The sequence below is a fragment of the Notamacropus eugenii genome, chromosome 3, assembly GCF_028372415.1.
Source record: "Notamacropus eugenii isolate mMacEug1 chromosome 3, mMacEug1.pri_v2, whole genome shotgun sequence".
Taxonomy (NCBI): domain Eukaryota; kingdom Metazoa; phylum Chordata; class Mammalia; order Diprotodontia; family Macropodidae; genus Notamacropus; species Notamacropus eugenii.
In genome coordinates, this window is record NC_092874.1 from 6,430,658 (window position 1) to 6,450,996 (window position 20,339).

The 20,339-nt window shown below is 42.0% G+C and overlaps 1 long non-coding RNA gene across 2 annotated transcripts in view; it reads left to right on the forward strand.

Moving 5' to 3' along the window:
- LOC140532386 (uncharacterized) overlaps positions 1-20,339 on the forward strand; it is a 120,344-nt gene that overhangs the window by 21,982 nt on the left and 78,023 nt on the right. Inside the window, exon 2 of one of the 2 annotated variants that reach the window (XR_011976488.1) lies at positions 12,382-12,531. The exons of the other annotated variant lie outside the window; for it this stretch is intronic. This is a non-coding gene — a long non-coding RNA (uncharacterized lncRNA). The remainder of the gene's footprint in view (positions 1-12,381; positions 12,532-20,339) is intronic. 2 annotated transcript variants of the gene reach the window in all.

The window sequence follows — 20,339 nt, forward strand, 5'->3', positions numbered from 1 at the left end:
TTTTTAAATGATCTTCTCTGGATTTTTTTCTAGGTAAGTGGTTTCCCAGTGAGATGTTTCATGTTGTGTTCTGTTTGCATTCTTTTGCTTCTGTTTTATAAGTACTTGATTTCTCGTAAGTCATTAGTTTCTATCTGTTCCATTCTAATTGTTAAGGGATTATTTTCTTCAGTGAACTTTGAACCTTCTTTTCCATTTGGTCAGTTCTGTTTTTTAAGGCATTCTTCTCCTCATTGGCTTTTTTGTTTGGATCTCTTTTGCCGTTTGGGTTAGTCTATTTTTAAGGTGTTATTTTCTTCCATATTTGGGGGGTTTCTTTTAGCAAGCTGTTGACTTGTTTTTCGTGATTTTCTTCTATCACTCTCAATTCTCTTCCAAATTTTCCCTCTACTTCTCTTACTTGATTTTCAAAATCTTTTTTGAGCTCTCCCATGACCTTAGACCAATTCATAGTTTTCTTGGAATCTTTGGATGGAGGAGCTTTGACTTTGTTTTCTTCTTCTGGTTGGTTGTATGCTTTGATCTTCTTTGTTACCAAGGTAAGATTCTATAGTCTGAGATTTTTTTTAATACTGTTTTCTCATGTTCACAGTCAAATCCTTGACTTTCTAAGTCTTTGTCAAGGTAGGACTCTGTGTCCAGGGGTGGGGGTGGGGTGGGTGTACTGTCCCAGGTTTCAGGGGTTTTGTATCAGTCATATGATCCCCTACTGTTTGTGGGCCTAGAACTTCAGAAGTAGCCACTGCCACCACTGCTGCTGCCTCCACCACCTCTGCTATTCTGGGGCTAAGCCACAGCAGGATTGTGCCCCTCCTCTACTTAGGTCCAACAGAGTTTTTTACTGACCTTCTTTGGTCACCTATCTTTGGTGTGTGTGGGTTGAGAAGTCTGGTAACTACCACAGGTGCCAGTGATTCAGTCCCCAAAGGCCTGCTTCAGCTCTACCTGTGTCAGCATGACCCATGGCAGATTGTACTCCATTCCCAGTCTGGTGTGATAGACCTCTCCTTTCAACCTTCCAGGTAGTCTTGGGCTGGAGATTTGATTTATTCTGTTATTTTGTGAGTTCTGTAGTTCCTGAATTTGTTTGGAATCATTTTTTACAGGTATTTGGAGGGATTTGGGGGAGAGCTCAAGCAAGTCCCTCTACCATCTTGGCTCCACCCCCTCTTCCAACCTACTTTTGATGCCTTCATTTAACCAATCTAGTCTTCTAGCTGGTGGCATATGCCCTGAGCCTTGGAAGAAGCAAAGGACTCTTAGGAATATAGGTGAGGAAAGGATGTCTTTGGCTATGCAGTACAGACTATACAAAGACCCAGAGGTGGGAGATAGATTGATGAGGTTAGGGAACAGTCACCCCAGTCTGGTTGTAGTGTTCAGTGAGTGAGAGAGGAGAGAGGATGCATGATAGCATTCACACTCATCTTCACTTTCCTCGTTGGTAAAATGAGGAGACCAGATTCAGTGATCTCTGAGGTCTCTTCTAGGCCCACATTTTGTTGATTCTGTCCCTGAAATGAGCACACAAGCTTTAGGAATGTGTTTGTTAGCGCCAAGAGCCCAAACAACCCAAAGTCTAGTTGGTCCTCCGCTCCATCCCCACTCCTGCCTTTTTACCCTAACTCTACCCTGAAGGCTGTGTCCCTTGAGGACACTCACTGTTGCATGTTTACCTTTGGTCCCCAGGGTCTAGTACAGGACCTGACCTCCAGGGGCACCTCATAAATGCTTGCTGAGGACCTGACTGCACCTCAAACAATGATGGAAACCTCTTCTTTATTTTAGGGGATAATAACCTCTCCTGTGGTGGGGCAGGGACTCAGGAGTACAGAGCAGACTCTGACTCTGGATGGGGATAGGTGTGGGAGGTAAGGATGCGGCATGGGCACCTGGAGAATGGTAGAGGAGCCTCTGTTGAAGTTCACTATTCTTGGCGTTCCCTCTTACCACCCTATGGTGTGCCATTGACAGACCCACTCATATACATGGCTCTCCCTGTATCTATCTTATCCTGTCTGCGCCAGATCACAGATGTTTGGTAGGGAGGCATCATTTCAGTAGAGCTCTCCTGACACCTAGTGGGGAAAGACATGAAATGATCTCATTTCTTACAGCCATGAGACTAATATTTATTGTTTTATCTGTGATCTAAATTCATTTAGAATCAATATGATCTAATGGTCAGTCTGTGTTGGTGTCAGGAAGACCCAACCAGGTGACTCCTGGGCAAAGTCCCTTCACCTGTCAGGCTTACTGAAATTTTCTAAGCCTCTAATTAACAGAGAAATTTACCTCCTATACTCCAGCCTCCTGGACAGCTACCTTTCCTCCTCCCCATTTCCCTACTTTCTGGAACCATGGAACATGAGCACAGAAGTGTTTGTTCCTGTATATAGGAGGGTAACAACAATCTCTTGATTTAGGGCTTTCACTTCTGTCTCTGCAAATTTCACGTTCAAAGGGCCTCTCTTTGACCACTAAATGACTCTCCAAGATGGAGTATTGACCTCTTTAGAATGTAATCTTCTGGAGAGCAGGACCTGACATTCCTTTTGTACTTGTGTGCATCATTTTTGACACATAGTCAAGTGTATGCAAATAATGGAAGATGTGTGTGTATGTGTGTGTATGTATATATATATGTATATGAGTATATATGTATGCATGTATGTATATGTGTTCCTATCTATGTGTGCACATTGTTGTTATCCTTCATCTTTGAAGAGGACTAATGTTGGGGGTGTAAGCTCAGTTTTCACGTGGACAGTCTTGGGCAGGTAAAAGTGAGGACTTCTAAACCTCAGAGTTCTCATGAGGCTGGGAACAGCTGGGGATTAAGGCAGGCAACACAGGCTATCTTGTGTATTTCCACCTCTTCTCAGTGGAAACTTGCTGGGGAGAGCATCCCACCCTTGAGATCGGTCTGTGGTCTGAGCACACCTGTTGTTAATTAGCTAGGGGCTGAGAGCACACACGGTATTCACATGCAAACTATGTGGCGGGAGAGCTTAAGTAAGGACAGGAAAGCCTAAAGGCCCTCTTCTGGCTGCGGGGTCCCCTTTGGGGGTCCCTCCCCACTCTTCTGGCTGCGGGGCCCTTAGAGGGAAGAGGGTCCCTCCTCTCTTCCTCTCCCATCCTCTTTCTGTATGATCCTTGCCCCTTGGGAGGAGGAGGATTCCTCTCTCCTAGGGAAGAACTCACCCTGCATATGGATATGTAACTAAGACTCTGAATAAAGCCTAACCCTTGTTTGACTCTGGAAAGTCCCTTCTCTCAATATGTTTATCCGGATGGCCACCAAAGACCTGGACGAAAGGTAAGAAGACTCGGGTAGCTCATTGGCCTCTAGGCCGAACAGACTAAAATGATATCACCATTGTAAAGTGAAATTTCAGTGTGTCCAACTGTGACTGATCAGACCAATACGAGCTTGGAATGCTCTACCACACTCTGGGCACAGAAAGTCCATGAGAATATTTGGGTGGATATCCCAAATTTGTGCATCCTACATTTACTTTGTGCTGTCTCAATTCTGCTTTGCTCAAAGAGCACAGCACCTTTTTTTATGTGGGAACACCAGGCTGAGAGGTCCTGTGCCAGTGTCTCCCATGTTGCACAGTCAAATGCAAAGTTCTTGGGGCGGAGCCAAGATGGCGGAGTGAAAGCAACGACTCACCTAAGCTCCTGGAAAAACTCCTCTGGATATATCTGGGGGGAGAGTCTGACCAGACTTTGGAGGTGTAGAATCCAGTGGGAGACGGACTTTGACAGATTCGGAGCCCAGGCTGGACTGGAAGGTCCACGGGAGGGATCTGTTCCGCGGGGGTAAGACCCCGGCGCACAGCGCAGCGCGGTCGGCGCGGCAGGGCGGAGGTGACCCGAGGGGCCCGAGAGTGGCGGGCGAGACCAGCGGAGCAGGAGATAAGCCAGGCCGAGCCAACGATATCAGCGCAACAGCCTTTGAAATCTTCAGCCTAAAGACGGGACTTCAGTGGGTCACTACTTGAACATCCAGGAGCTGGGATGCCGGAGTGATCAGTAAGTGCTCTCCCCTCCCCCCCGATGACCGTGAGGGAACCATAAAATTCTTCCCCAGATTGATCCTGGATCAGTGGGAGCAGCAGAAGGGGGCGGGTGGTCTCATAACACCAGAGGCTGGAGAGGTGGCAAAGGGGGATTCTTCCTACCGTGGTGGAGGCTATCTGGAGGGACAGACGACCCAGGGCAGAGAAAAATTCGCACTGAGACCCAAGCAAGCCGCAGCCCGGGAGACGAGCCCTAGGAGGGGCGGGAACACGCATTAGCCTCTAGGCGTGCCCCAGCCCTCCAGGGGAAAAGGGAAGACAATAGGGAAGCTGGGATCACCATCCCCCCGGACCTTGCCTTTGCCTCAGGCCAGCTGAGGAGATATCCTGAGACCAGACCACACCTCCCACACACCTATCAAGCTAAACCCAGGGTTGATCTGGGAAACAACAACAACAAAAAAAAGCCTGCTTTTAGCCTAGACAAACATCAACTCAACTTAAAAGATCTGTATCTTCTGACTGAAAGAACCAAAAGCTACAACACTCAGCCAACATCATGAATCGGAAAAAGCAGACGAAAAGTGAAAAAACCATAGAATCTTTCTATGGGGATAAGGACCAAAACACAAACACCAAAGAGGTCAGAGCTGAGACTGTACTTCCATCTGAAACCTCAGATGGGACTATGAATTTCTCGCAAGCACAACTAGATTACCTGGAACGTCTGAAGAAGGATATAAAAGAAAAACTGGCCAATGATTTTAAAACCATAAAAAAAGAATTCACTGATGAGAACATCAATCTGAAAAAGAAAATTGAAGAAATGGAAAAGGAAGTTCAAAAATTAACTGGAGAGAATAATTCCCTAAAAGGAAGAGTTAATCAAACGGAAAAGGAAACTCAAAACCTAATAGGGAAAATTGATCAGATGGAAAAGGAAACCCAAAACCTAACTGGGAAAATTGGTCGAATGGAAAAAGAAGTACAAAAATTAAATGGAGAAAATAGCTCCTTAAAGGGAAAAACTGGCCAGATGGAAAAGGAGATGCGAAAGCTAACTGAAGAAAACAATACGATCAAGATTAGAATTGGGCAAGTAGAAACTAATGACTCAATGAGGCAACAAGAATCAGTCAAACAAAATCTAAAGAATGAAAAGATAGAAGAAAATCTAAAATATTTAATTGGAAAAAAAAACTGACCAGGAAAATAGATCCAGGAGAGAAAATCTAAGAATTATTGGCCTGCCAGAAACCCATGATGAAGAAAAGAGTCTGGACAATATCTTCCAGGAAATCATCAAGGAAAACTGCCCGGAAGAACTAGATTCAGAGGGCAAAATAGTCATCAAAAGAATCCACCATTCCCCTCCCGAAAGGGATCCCAAACTCAAAACCCCAAGAAATATAGTTGCCAAATTCCAGAGCTATCAAGTGAAGGAGAAAATACTACAAGCAGCCAGAAAGAAACAATTTAAATATCAAGGTCACACAGTCAGGATCACACAGGACCTTGCAGCTTCTACATTAAAAGATCGAAAGAATTGGAACCCAATATTTCGTAAGGCAAAGGAGTTGGGACTCCAACCGAGGATCAACTACCCAGCAAAGTTCAGCATAACATTTCAGGCAAGGAGAAAGTCATTCAACGAAATAAGGGATTTCCAGAGCTTCCTGACCAAAACACCAGAACTCAATAGACAATTTGATCTTCAAATGCAGGTCTCCAGAGAATCATAAAAAGGTAAACAGAGGGGAAAAAACAAAAACAAAAACTTGCAACTCAATTAGGGCAATCTGTTTACCTCCCTGTAAGGGAAGATGATACCTGTTAATCTTGAGAACTGTGCAGCTATTATGATAAAAGGGATATATGTAGAGGGAACAGGCATAAAGTAAATGATGTCATGGCAAAAATATGATTTAAGTATGAGAAGGGAATGTAATAGGAGGTGTGGAAAGGGGGAAGCAGAAAATGGCAAATTATATCACAGGAAGAAGTACAAAACCATATTAGAGGGAAGGAGGGGAGGGAGATGAGCATTGTTTGAGAGGTACTCTCATCTGATTTGTTCAAAGGAGGGAACAATAACCTTAAGCAGATAATCCTAACTAGCTCTATAGGTAGTAGGAGGGGAAGGGGGAAGAAAGGGGAGGGTGGCTAAAAGAGAGGAAAGAAGCAATAAGAGTAAAGGGGACTAAAAGGGAGGGGGGCTAAAAGAAGGAGGGGAAGGCTGCAGGAGGAGGGGGAGAAAAGTGAATACTATTGAGGAGGGGAAGGGAGAAGGGAGAGTTAAAAGCACAAATGGTGGGAAAGAGGGTGGAGGGAAATACACAGATTGTAATCATAACTGTGAATGTGAATGGGATGAACTCTCCCATAAAACGGAGACGGATAGCAGAATGGATTAAAAGCCATAATCCAACAATATGCTGCTTACAAGAAACACATTTGAAACGGGGGGATACACATAGGATAAAGGTCAAAGGATGGAGCAGAATATATTGTGCTTCAGCTCATGTAAGAAAGGCAGGAGTAGCAATCCTAATCTCAGACAAAGCAAAAGCAGAAATAGATCTAATCAAAAGGGATAAGGATGGAAACTATATCCTGCTAAAAGGCACCATAGACAATGAAGCAATATCATTACTAAACATGTATGCTCCAAGTGGTATAGCATCCTGATTCTTAGAGGAGAGGTTGGGGGAGTTGAAGGAAGAAATTGATAGCAAAACTATACTAGTGGGGGACCTCAACCTCCCCCTCTCTGAACTCGATAAATCCAACCTTAAAATAAACAAGAAAGAGGTTAAGGAGGTAAATAAAACTCTGGATAAGGTAGATATGATAGATCTTTGGAGAAAATTAAATGGGAATAGAAAGGAATATACCTTTTTCTCAGCGGTACATGGAACATTTACAAAAATTGACCATGTACTAGGACATAAAAATCTCACAACCCAGTGCAGAAAGGTAGAGATAATCAATGCATCCTTTTCAGATCATAATGCATTAAAAATTACATGTAATAAAAGGCCATGGAAAGAGAAACCAAAAATCAATTGGAAACTAAATAATCTAATTCTAAAGAAGGATTGGGTTAAAGAAGAAATCATAGAAACAATCAACAACTTCATTCAAGAGAATGACAATAGTGAGACAACGTACCAAAACTTATGGGACACTGCAAAAGCAGTTATTAGGGGAAGTTTTATATCTCTGAATGCTTACATAAATAAAATAGAGAAAGAGGAGATCAATGACTTAGGCTTGCAGTTGAAAAAGCTAGAAAAAGAACAAATTGAAAATCCCCAAGTAAATACCAAATTAGAAATACTGAAAACCAAAGGAGAGATTAATAAAATTGAAATAAAGAAAACTATTGAATTAATAAATAAAACCAATAGTTGGTTTTATGAAAAAACTAATAAAATTGATAAACCTTTGGTTAATCTGATCAAAAAAAAGAAAGAAGAAAACCAAATTACTAACATTAAAAATGAAAGGGGTGAACTCACCTCCAATGAGGAGGAAATTAAAACAATAATTAGAAACTACTTTGCCCAACTTTATGCCCACAAATTCGACAATCTAAACGAGATGGAGGAATATTTTAAAAAATACAAATTGCCCAGATTAACAGAAGAGGAAGTTGAATACTTAAACAACCCCATCTCAGAAAAAGAAATTGAACAAGCCATCAATGAACTCCCTAGGAAAAAATCTCCAGGGCCAGATGGATTCACAAGTGAATTCTATCAAACATTTAAAGAACAGTTAATTCCAATACTACATACACTATTCTTGAAAATTGGGGAAGAAGGAGTCCTCCCAAATTCTTTCTATGATACAAATATGGTTTTGATACCCAAACCAGGAAGAGACAAAACAGAGAAAGAAAATTATAGACCAATTTCCCTAATGAATATAGATGCAAAAATTTTAAATAAGATTTTAGCAAAACGAATACAGCATCTTATCACGAGATTAATACATTATGATCAGGTAGGATTCATACCAGGACTACAAGGCTGGTTCAATATTAGGAAAACTATTAGCATTATCGACCACATCAACAACAAAGCTAACAAAAACCACATGATTATCTCAATAGATGCAGAAAAAGCTTTTGACAAAATACAACATCCATTCCTACTAAAAACATTGGAGAACGTAGGAATAAAGGGAACTTTCCATAAAATAATAAGCAGTATCTATCTAAAACCTTCAGCAAGCATTATATGCAATGGGGATAAGCTAGATGCATTCCCAATAAGATCAGGGGTGAAACAAGGTTGTCCATTATCACCACTATTATTCAATATGGTACTAGAAATGTTAGCTGTAGCAATTAGACAAGATAAAGATATTCAAGGAATTAGAATAGCCAAAGAAGAAACTAAGTTATCACTCTTTTTTGCAGATGATATGATGATTTACCTAGAGAATCCCAGAGATTCAAGTAAAAAATTACTTGAATTAATAAACAACTTTGGCAAAGTTGCAGGGTACAAAATAAACCCACACAAATCCTCTGCATTCCTATATATTAGCAACAAAGTTCAACAGCAAGAGATAGAAAGAGAAATCCCATTTAAAGTTAGGGTAGACAGTATAAAATACTTAGGAGTCTACCTGCCAAAACAAACCCAGGGACTATATGAACACAATTACAAGACACTTTTTGCACAAATAAACTCAGATTTAAGTAAGTGGAAAAACATTAGTTGCTCATGGGTAGGCCGTGCTAATATAATAAAAATGACAATTCTACCCAAATTAATATACTTATTTAGTGCCATACCAATTAAACTATCAGACAATTACTTTCTAGAGCTGGATAAAATAGTATCAAAATTCATTTGGAAAAACAAAAGGTCCAGAATATCAAAGGGACTAATGAAAAGAAATGCTTGGGAAGGTGGCCTAGCGCTACCAGACCTTAAACTGTACTATAAAGCAGCAATTATCAAAACCACTTGGTATTGGCTAAGAAACAGAGAGGTAGACAAGTGGAATAGACTTGGCACTCAAGATGCAGTAGGCAAGGAATATAGCAACCTTCTGTTTGATAAACCCAAGGACCCCAGCTTCTGGGATAAGAACCCATTGTTTGACAAAAATTGCTGGGAAAACTGGATAACAGTGTGGCGGAAATTAGGCATAGACCCATACCTGACACCGTACACAAGAATAAAGTCCAAATGGGTACATGATTTAGGTATAAAGATTGATACCATGAACAAACTGGAGAAGCAAGGAATAGTGTATCTATCAGATCTATGGAGAAGGGAAGAATTCTTTACTAAAGGAGAGATAGAATGCATTATGAAATGCAAAATGGATAACTTTGAGTACATTAAACTGAGAAGTTTTTGCACAACCAAACCCAATGCAACCAAAATCCGGAGGGATGTAGTAAATTGGGAAAAAATTTTTACAGCTAAGCTCGGGGATAAAGGCCTCATTTCTAGAATATATAGAGAACTGACCCAAATGTATAATCATACAAGTCATTCCCCAATTGATAAATGGTCAAAGGATATGAACAGGCAATTTTCAGAGGAAGAAATTAAAGCTATCTATAATCATATGAAAAAATGCTCTAAATCACTATTGGTTAGAGAGATGCAAATCAAAACAACTCTGAGGTACCACATCACACCTATAAGATTGGCAAACATGACAGAACAAGAAAATGATAAATGCTGGAGAGGATGTGGGAGAGTTGGAACACTAATTCATTGTTGGTGGAGCTGTGAGCGCATCCAACCATTCTGGAGAGCAATTTGGAACTATGCCCAAAGGGCTACAAAAATGTGCATACCCTTTGACCCAGCAATATCGCTACTAGGACTATATCCCCAAGAGATCATAATAATGGGAAAGGGTCCCACATGTACAAAAATATTTATAGCAGCACTCTATGTAGTTGCCAAAAACTGGAAGTCAAGGGGATGTCCATCAATTGGGGAATGGCTGAATAAATTATGGTATATGAATGTAATGGAGTACTATTGTGCCATAAGAAATGATGAACAAGAAGACTTCAGAGAGGCCTGGAAGGACTTATATGACCTGATGCTGAGTGAAAGGAGCAGAACCAGGAGAACTTTATGCACAGCAACAACCACAGTGTGTGAGAGTTTTTTCTGGTAGACTTAGATTTTTGTAATAACACAAGAACTTCTGAAAAAAAAAAAAATCCCAATGGTGGACCTCAAGGCAAAATGCCTTCCACACTCAGAGAGAGAAATATGGAAGTCACTCACATAATGTAGCAGATCATGTTTGTGTATGTGTATCTGTTTGTGTATCATGTTCTGATTTGTTATACGGATTCTTTCATTTATCTTAGTCTGACTACATAGCATGACTATAGTGAAAATATACTCAATAGGAAAGTATATGTAGAATCTATACAGAATTGTATGCAGTCGTGGGGAGGGAGGGAGGTAGTGGGGGGTGGGTGGGGAGGGATAAAATCGCAATTGTATGGCAGTGATTGTTAAACATTAAAAAAATAAAAAAAATTAATAAAAAAAAATGCAAAGTTCTTGAGAGAGACCTTGAAAGTGTCCTTGTATTGTTGCTTCTGGCCACCATGTGATTGCCTGCCCCATGTGAGTTCTCCATAAGATAGTCTTTTTGGCAAACATACACTTTGCATTCGAACAACATGGCCAGCCCATAGGAGTTGCACTCCCTGAAGCATAGTTTGAATACCTGGCAGTTCAGCTCGAGCAAGGACTTCAGTGTCTGGTACCTTATCCTGCCAGGTGATCCTCAGAATCTTCCTAAGACAGTTCAAATGGAAGTGATTCAGTTTCCTGGCATGGTGCTGGTAGACTGTCCATGTTTCATAAGCATATAACAATGAGATCAGCACAACAGTTCTGTAGACCTTCAATTTGGTAGTAAGTCTAATACCTCTTCTCTCCCAAACTTTTCTTTGGAGCCTCCCAAACACTGAGCTAGCTCTGGTAATGTGTGCATCAACCTCATTGTCAATGTGTACATCCCTGGAAAGTACACTACCAAGATAAGTGAACTTATCCACAGCATTCAAAACTTCTCCATTTGTTGTAACTGTTGATTCTGCATATGGATGGTGTGGTGGTGGCTGATGGAACAACTGTGTTTTTTTGGTGTAGGCCAAATTAGAACAAGCAGCAGAGAAGTGATCCATCTCTGCAGCATCTTTGTTGCATCTCAGCTTCAGAGGCTGCATTGAGTGCACAATCATCTGCAAACAGAAAATCATGCACCAACACTCCTTCCACTTTGGTCTTGGATTGTAACCTTTTCAAATTGGGCAACTTATCATTGACTTAGATGCCGTGTTCATCCTTATTGAAAGCATTTGTCAACATGGCTAAAAACATCATGCTAAAAAGCATGAGAGCAAGCACACAGCCCTGTTTCACTCCACTGGTGACTGGGAAGGCACGAGCGCTTTGTCCATTATGTATACAAATACATACACGCATATGGAAACAAATACATGCAAATATACATATACACACATGTATACACACACTTATGCATATACGCATGTATATATTTATTCATTTATAAATACACATACACGCACACATATATACATATACATTCACACATATATACACATATCTCTATCTCTATCTGTCTCTAGCTATCTGTTTACAGATATATCTACATCAAAATCTAAAGATGTATACATATATCTGTCTATGTCTATGTCTATGTATGTCTATATCTATCTCTATACCTATCTGTCTCTGTCTCTATATCTATGTACCTATCTGTTTATCTATCTCTACCTATCTATCTAGAAAGATATATAGAGATATTGACATAGATAGATATAGATGGATAGATAGATAGATAAATTTTACCTGTATCAATGCAGGGAGTTTCCCCACTGACCATTCTCACAGTGATGAAATCACAGGTCCAGATGTCCCCCTCCCCCAAATACCTTCATTAGATAATTCAACCCTGTATTTAGAAGAATATCATTGGGGACATCAAAGAAGCATTGCATTTGTAGTGTATGAGGGATTCTGTGGCCCTGACTTTCCTACAGGAGTAACTGGATGTGTCTGGGGAATGAGATTAAGGGCAGAGTCAGATTCTGTAGCCAAGCTGAGGTTCTCAACCATTCGAGCAGCTTCAGTCTGATTCTCAGACTCTGAGATCAGCATGACAGTCAGAGTACTTGCCTTCCCAATGGAGCTCTGGCCCTTACTTGCTGTGTGACCATGGGTACATCCCATGGCCTCTGTTTCCTTCTTTATAAAATAAAGGCTATTGAGGGACACTGTGACACTCACCTAGCAAGCTTCTACCTCTTCCTCTCATATTCTAGAAGTTAAACTTTCTGGGAAGACTGTTCAAGAACTACCTGTGCTCTCAGGACCATGGCCACCTCCCACCTGCATTCCAGAGAGGATCCTTGAAAGAAGAATCAGGAAGAGGAAACTGGGAGCAGGGAAGCTGAAACTGCAGGGAAAGGGAGGTCAGTCTTTAGCAAGGCGCAGACCTGGACATGAATGGTACATGTGGGAGGCTATGCTTTGACTGGCCCTTCAATTGCACCACTTTTGACCTGGAGACACCCTGTCTGCCCTTTTCTGGATGTTCTCTGCTTATCTATGTCCTTCCCCAGCTGTGATGATCAGGGCTGAAGCCAGCAGTTCAGGTGTGGTCTAACAAGGCAGGATACCCACTGGACTTTCTGTAATGGCAATCAAATTAGATCTTTTGCTGTTTTTGTTTTATTATAAGTGACTGCGATTGAATAATGTGATTGGAGATGATCTTTCCCTCCCATTGATGGGCCTGCCCATTGTGGGAAGCTTGATTAGGGGAGTTGTTTTGTATGAGGGTCTCAAGTACCTTGGTTTTTTTTTTTTGTTTTTTTGTGTGTGTGTTTTTGTTTTTTGGGGTTTTTTTGTATTTAGGCACCAGGTCAGAGGGTTATTATGCCCTGTGACTCTAAAAAGTGTATAAAAACTGTGAGGGTGAGCTTTTACTTTGGGAGCTTAGTTTTTGGAAGAAGGTCTGAGACTCCGGGAACCTGCTAAAGCAGCTCCCCCCAACTCTGGCATTTTGAAAACCCAGTTATTGATGCTTCCGTCTCTGGTAAAGACGTATGCCTGTCAGTGGTCAGGCAGTTTGGAAGCGCGGGGTTGACTTTTTTTTATTTCTCTGAAATTTTGACATGTATCCTCAGTTCTGCCAGGCTTGTTCTCGCTGTCCAGTGCTGAATGACAAGAGGAATGGAGGCTAGATTTGGGAAATACTGGCTTAGCATATTATATGTTTGAAACCATTTCACTCTTCCTGAAACCCAAGACGATTCACATGGCTGATACCTCAGCGCTTCTAGATCATGGCCACGAGGGGGCGAGCTTGGCTAATGGATGGGACTGACATGACCCTCAAAGACAAGCTTGTCACCCCCATATTCCCTATCCTCTCCACCCTGTGTGCCCTCCTTGGGCCGAGCATCTCCACCCTGAGATTCCTTTCTGCATAGGTGGAGGTAGGGGAGAGAGGAACACTCTCAGCTGGGGTCCAGCAACCTCATCCACCTGAGGGCCTTGTGCCCACAAGCTTCTCCATCACTGTCTGCTCAAGGAAGGGGACAGAGGATGCCCTGGCATGGAGAGTGGAGGATGACTCAGTGGGATGGGTCAGGTGACCTGGGTTCAAATTTTGACTCTACTAGTGGGCACCATACATGTGTGACCTTGGGCAAGTTGATTTTCCTTTATGGACACCAGCTTGATCCTGTTTCCAAATCAAAGAGGCTGGGATAAGTAACCTCCAAGATTCTGACATTCTGGTCCTATGACCCTGACCCTGTCTCTCTTCTGCTTTAGCCCTGTACCCAATCACCTGTAAGATCAAGACTTCATGGGGAGATGACATTTACATAGAACAATGAGGTCCAAATGTCAGAGATGAGAGCAGCTCAGGAATGGGAGGACAGGCTATACAAAGACCTGGAGGTGGAAAGTAGGTTGTCATGTAAAGGAAACACCAGAAAGTGTGCATGTGTGTGTGTGTGTGTGTGTGTGTGTGTGTTTTCCTAGAAATAAGAAAGGCATCACAGCTTTTGAATCAGAAGAGCGATATGGTCCAATCTGTGCTTTAGGATCCAATTTGCTAGCCCTAGGAATATAATTCACTCCCTTTATCTGGGTATCCCAGGCCCTTGGCAGTCTAGGTTCAGTTACCAGGCCTAGCCCTCCTGTCCTTTTCTTTTCTCGACTCTCCCCAAAATTTGTTGTGCGGTCTCCTGTTTCTGTTCATGATTTCATCAGACCCACACTACTCCTTTCCTCACCTCTGTCTTTCAGGATGCTTCTCCTTTTGTAAGGCTCAAATTCACTGCCTCCTCCTCTGGGGAGCCTCCCCAGATTCAGCCAGCTTCATGTATTACTCTATCCCTGCTCCCACTCTCTGGGAGGGAAAAGCCTTGGTCTCACCCCTGGCATTCCCTCTCTGCCTGTTTCATCCTTGTGTCTGACCCTACCCACTACTCCCAAAGCTTGGAGGATGGAAGCTTCTGAAAGCTAAGGACAGGGTCCTTCCTCCTCTTCCTCTCTCGTTTGCTCAGTCTGGGTCAAGCAGCTAAAATGAACACTTTTTTTTAAATTTGAATCCCAAGAAGGAGACTTAGGGGCCATCTATTCTGACACATTGTTTCAAAGATGAGAAAACTGAGGCCCAGAGAAGGGGATTGATCTCCCCAAGCTTCCAAAAGAAGGTTCTGAGCTGGATTTCTGGCTCAGATTTTCAGGTAAAAGCTCAATACTCACTTTACCTCATCCCACTGCTTCCTAGGAGCTGGCATAGTTGGGAAGATCAGAAAAAGTCATTGCTCTATGGGATCCCCTCTACATGGAGGCAAAAGCAGAGATTCTGTTAGTCAGAAAGAGGAGGCTTATGGGAGAAAGACACCTCCAGAATGCTTCCCTGTGGAGGATGCAGACCTGGATTCGAATCAAATCCCACCCTGGACACTGGCTATGTGACCCTGGACAAGTCTCTTGATCTCTCTGATCCTTACTTTCCTCATCTTTAAAATGGGTAAAATGCTCCCCATGCTTACTTGCCAGGGCTTTTGTGAGAGGCTACAAAGTACCAATGAGCTGCAAGCTATGATTCTAGACTTTCTCAGAAACAATGAGCTACCTGACCTTTCTGTCATCAACAGCCAGACCCTTTGACTTGGCCATCAGTGGTTCCATTCCCCACTGCCAATCACAGCTGCTTACACAGGAAGCCTGACTTCTCTCTGAGCTTCCTCTGTGCTGGGGGATGGGGTAAAGTCAACACTGCCTGAAGATGTCCTATCTGCTGACAGGCCAGTGATCAACTAGCAGGGCCAGGGAACAGCAATGGCTGGGACCTTGGTCCTGCCTTCATGAAGCTGGAAGGAAGGAAGGAAAGGTCACACACGATGTTCACAGCATGAGCTATTATTCAATGACTCTGTTGTACTCCCAACTAGATAGTAGAGCTGTGCCATTGGCTTCCTCTGTTGTCACCCCCCACACCCCATTTTTGCCCAGGTGAAAGGACCGCACCTGAGGCTGGTGTTCCAGTTATCCATCAGACTGAGACCATGGGCTGAAAGTGTAATGCTGAATAATATTCCTCCATGTTGTTTCTTTGTGAAGTCCTTCCCCACCCCCTCCCCCATGATGCTATTATCTTTAAATCCTTTTTTCTCCTCAGTCTCCGAACTCTTCCCACTCCCTCCCCAAGTTAAAGGAAAATCTGCAAAATTGTTGCTAGAAAAAAAAAGACATTTCTCAGATGGCCTACATTCCATGATGAGGAGCAGGATGCTCTAGATTAGAGCATGGAGTCTCCACCTTGGCATCACAGACCACTGGCAGTTGGGCTGCAGTAGCCTACCCACCCTGGCTGGCTCTGAATCATGCTTTTCAATAATTGAAGGAAAGATTCAATTTTGGTTCCAGATGAGTGAAAATAAAATGTTGATCTTTTCCAGTTCAAGTTCCTGGATGCCTAAAATTTATCCATAGACCCCCAAGACCTCTGTCTCTGGACCCTAAGTAAAGAATACCTGCTTTACCCCTATAGTCCTGAGAGATCTGAGGCAAATCCTACTGATTCTACTGCTCTATGACTGTGAAATGGGCCGTGTGCCTCCCCATCTCTGAGCTGGGATCTCCTCATCTGGAGACTGGTGATGATACACTGTCTAGTGGAGTTATGAGGATAGGGCGAGAGTCTGGAAGAATGCTTCCCCCAAATCTTGCCAGTGAAAGACCCACACACAGCGCATGGCTCCCAAGGGCCCACATCTTATTTCTCTCATTTAAAAACATATCCATCAATAAGCATTTGTTAAGTGCCTGCTGTGTGCCAGGCATTGTGTTAAGGGTTGGGAATAAGAACAAACAAGCAGCAACCCCAGCTCATGACTTCAAAGTCACACTTTGGTCTACCTTGTGCTCGTTGGAGATCTCATTAAGAGAATGGAAGCATTTTGTCCATCACTTTAGGGCTTGTGGGGTAAAGGGTAAGGCTAACATTGGGAATTGCAATTCCTTCTGTTTCTCTCAACCCATAAAACTGAGATTGATTTCATTGGTTTCATTTATTTACACATTTATTCCAAGTCCTCTTATATGCTAATGGGTTTATTATTTCATTGACTTGAAAATTTAGATGAAAACTTCTCCCTACCTGCCTATCCTATATGACTGTGATCTACGTACTCTTATAATTACATCCAAGGGGTCTACTTAACATACTGGAGACTTGGATTTGTTTCGCTTGTTAGAGATGAGGATGAGAGAATTGAAGCAGCTTCACCCGAGTCAGATGCCCAGTTGTTTATTATTGGAGCCCTGTTTAGGAGGCAGGCCTCTGAACTCCCTATCCATCAGTGTACTGTGGAGCCCTCCCAGCATCCTCTGCAGCATCTTCTGCGTATTGTATGAATAACAAGGGTATATACACATTATTCACTGTTTGTCCCTTAAGTGTACTATGTGACTGAGTCATTTTTTTCTTTTGTCCTGGCTTTAGATGTCTAAATTGACGTTTTCGATACAACTTTACCTCTATAATGCATTTTTTAAATTTTTATTTTCAGTTCCAAAGTCTTTCCCTCGCTCTACCCTTTCCCCTACCCACTGAAAAGGTAAGCAACGTGATACCCATTAAACATATAAAGTCATGCAAAATATATATCCATGTCACCTACATTGCAAAAAAAAAGCAAGAAAAACTTTAGAAAGAAAAAAAAACTATTTTATTCTCCACCCAGATTGCATTAAGTCCCTCTCTGAATGCAGATAGTATTTTTCATCATAAGCCCTTTGAAATTATCATGGCTCACTGTATTGATCAGAATAGCTAAGGCCTTCACAATTGATTATTGTTACATACTGCTATCGGGACTTACAATGTTCTCCTAGTTCTGCTCACTTCACATGACCTCACTTCATGTCTTCTTCCAATTCTTTTGAAATCATTCCTGTCATTCTTCCTTATCGTAAAACATTGATTGCTCAAAATCATGTATCACAACTTATTCAGTCATTCCCCAACTGAGGAGCATTCCCTCAATTTCGAGTTCTTTGCTACCACAAAAAGAACTGTTGTAAATATTTTTGTACATGTGGGTCCTTTCACTTTTTCTTTGATCTGTTTGGGACATAGACCTAGTAGTGGTGTGCGAGGTCAAAGGGTATGCACAGTTTTAGGACTCTTTGGGTGGAGTTCTAAATTATTCTCTAGAATGGTTAGACCAGACAGCAATTTCACCAACACTGCTTTGGGGTCCTTTATTTTCTACCCCCCCTGCCAAGTATTTGTCACGTTCCTTTTCTCTCATGGCGGCCAGTCTGATCCGTGTGAGGTAGTTGTTCGAATTTACGTTTCTTTAATGAATAGTGATTTAGGGCATTTTTTAATGTGACTGCTGATAACATCGATGTCTTTTTCAGAAAACTGCCTTCTCTTATCCTTGGGCCATCTATCAGCTGAGCTAGGCTTGATGCTCCTTGGGTAGATGGGGAAAGGGCAAATGCCCTATAAAAAGAGGCATTTACAATGTAAACACTAGAGTGAAACCATATATGGTACTCTGAAGCCTGATTCTTCTGATATGACAGTACACAAATCAGGTCAAGCTGGTAATGCTCAGCTGATTTTGAGAAATATGGTAATGAACAGGGAGAAGCATTGTGCACTTATGGACCCACAAACAGAATTGTCCCCACCCCTGACTCTTCATGAGGGACATGTCAGTGACTCAGGGCACCTTGAGGCTTTGCTAGAAAGTACCAACTCTGTCAGGGTCTGCCAGCTTCTCAAGGCTTTGAGGGCCACCTTAGCCATAGGCTTCTCCTGGCAGCCAAGGGCTGGTCTGGAAGAGGGAGAAGCAAGAAGCACCATAGTGGATATTACAGTCCATGACAACGAAGGGAGCAAAACAAGAAAAAGTGGTTGGGGATTAGCAAAGAATAAAAATAAAAATACTTGTAAGTGACTCAGAAACACCAAGTCTCAACAGTGTGATTTACTCATTTATTTATATATTAACTTAAGAAAAAAGTCTGAAGTTACTGGATGGGTCTTGAACTCAATGTCACAAAAAAGTGAAATGGATCAGAGAGAAAATGATGAACCACCATCGTGAGAGTTATGTCAACATCTACTGTTTATATTGACTGGTTATTGCACAGAAATCAAGCAGAACTGATTCTTATCAGTTAACACTGTGTTCCTAACAGCAATGTCAAAGACATAAGACACCAAGAATTCCTTTCAACAGGACAGATTGAGGTTAACACTCCTTCACACAGTTGGGCCCACAGTTCCTTGACAAAAGACATATGGATATACCAACTGCTATTGGAGAGAGACACAGAGACAGTGAGGCAAGACAGAGAGAAAGATAAAAACACAGAGAGAAAGAGAAGGCAAGAATAATGCACACACAAACACAAGAAAACACATATGACAATACAGCTTACTTCTTTAACTGGAAAGGACCTCAAAGAAGATGAAGTATTGAAGGGGAAAACAAAACAAAACAAAACAAAAATCCCCCAAAACTGGATGCTCTCCTCTCCAAAAATGAGAGTGAAGAGAGTGAGGTGAGAAGATTGGGTTTGTGGTTCAGTAGCCTCCATTCAGTCCCAGTCTGCTCATGTGTGTCACTTCATCTTCTCTGATCCCAATTTCTTCATTCATTACATGAGAGGTATTGAGCTTGATAACCTTAGAGATCCTGTTCAGTTCTATGTCTGTGTTTCTATGAAACACTAAAGCCTGCATGTTTTTAAGCCCTGCTCCCTGCTTCTCATACAGTTTGGTGATGGAGAATTAGTTTTCTTGTTATGGTCTCTATGTCTGCTCCTCAGGTCCACTTGAGGCAGAATCACACCTCCCATATTTCAAGTTCTGTGACAGCTCATAGGGCCAGGAACAGTTAAAGTCACAACTCAAAGGCAGAGACAGTTGTCATTACTTTGTCTTTGAATGTTAGTTCAGCAAAGTCATTGGCCAGTGCTATGGGGAATGTCCTGCCCACAGCCCAGAAAGCAGGATTCCCTGGAGATAGAGTATCCAGATGCTCTTAATTGTAGATGAGGTAGTGCTATTTGAATAGAACCATGTAATGCTATAAACCACCATGGTCAGAAAAGTGATCACTCAAAAGATTTTGCCCTAACAATTCTCACACAAAAAACCAAGTGGATGAAGCATACCATCTCCCCCTCCCCAGAAAATAGTATATTAGACAGGTAGCTCATTGAATTGGTCAATATACTGGCTCTAGAGTTGAACTGGAGGGAGGGAATTGATTGAATTGTCTTTGGAAACTTCTCTTTATTGCTTTCATGGTACCCAAGCTTCTCTGTGACAAAAAAAGCTCATTTTTGACACCTACATTCTCCTGATGGGGTTATGTAGATGCAAGTAATAAAATACAGTTACTTTAAAAAAATCAAAACTGTAGGTGAGTCCACATGATGATGATTCCCACCAAAGAAGTGGCATAGATGGCCTCATCAAACATCTTTAGAACCAGAAACTATGTGTTCTAGTCATGCCCTGAGAGTCATGGACAAAATAGGGAAAGATCATTGCACTAGTAGCTACCAGCTATTAAAAGAACGAGTTGAAAACCCTTTCAGTTTGGTAGATTTGAGGGAGGATGTTTTCAAGTAAACACAGGTAAAATTGTCTCAGGATGCAAAGTATGAGTGATTGGTTCTGCAGAAGTGGACAGTGAATCTAAATAGGTGAGGACATTAGGTGCTC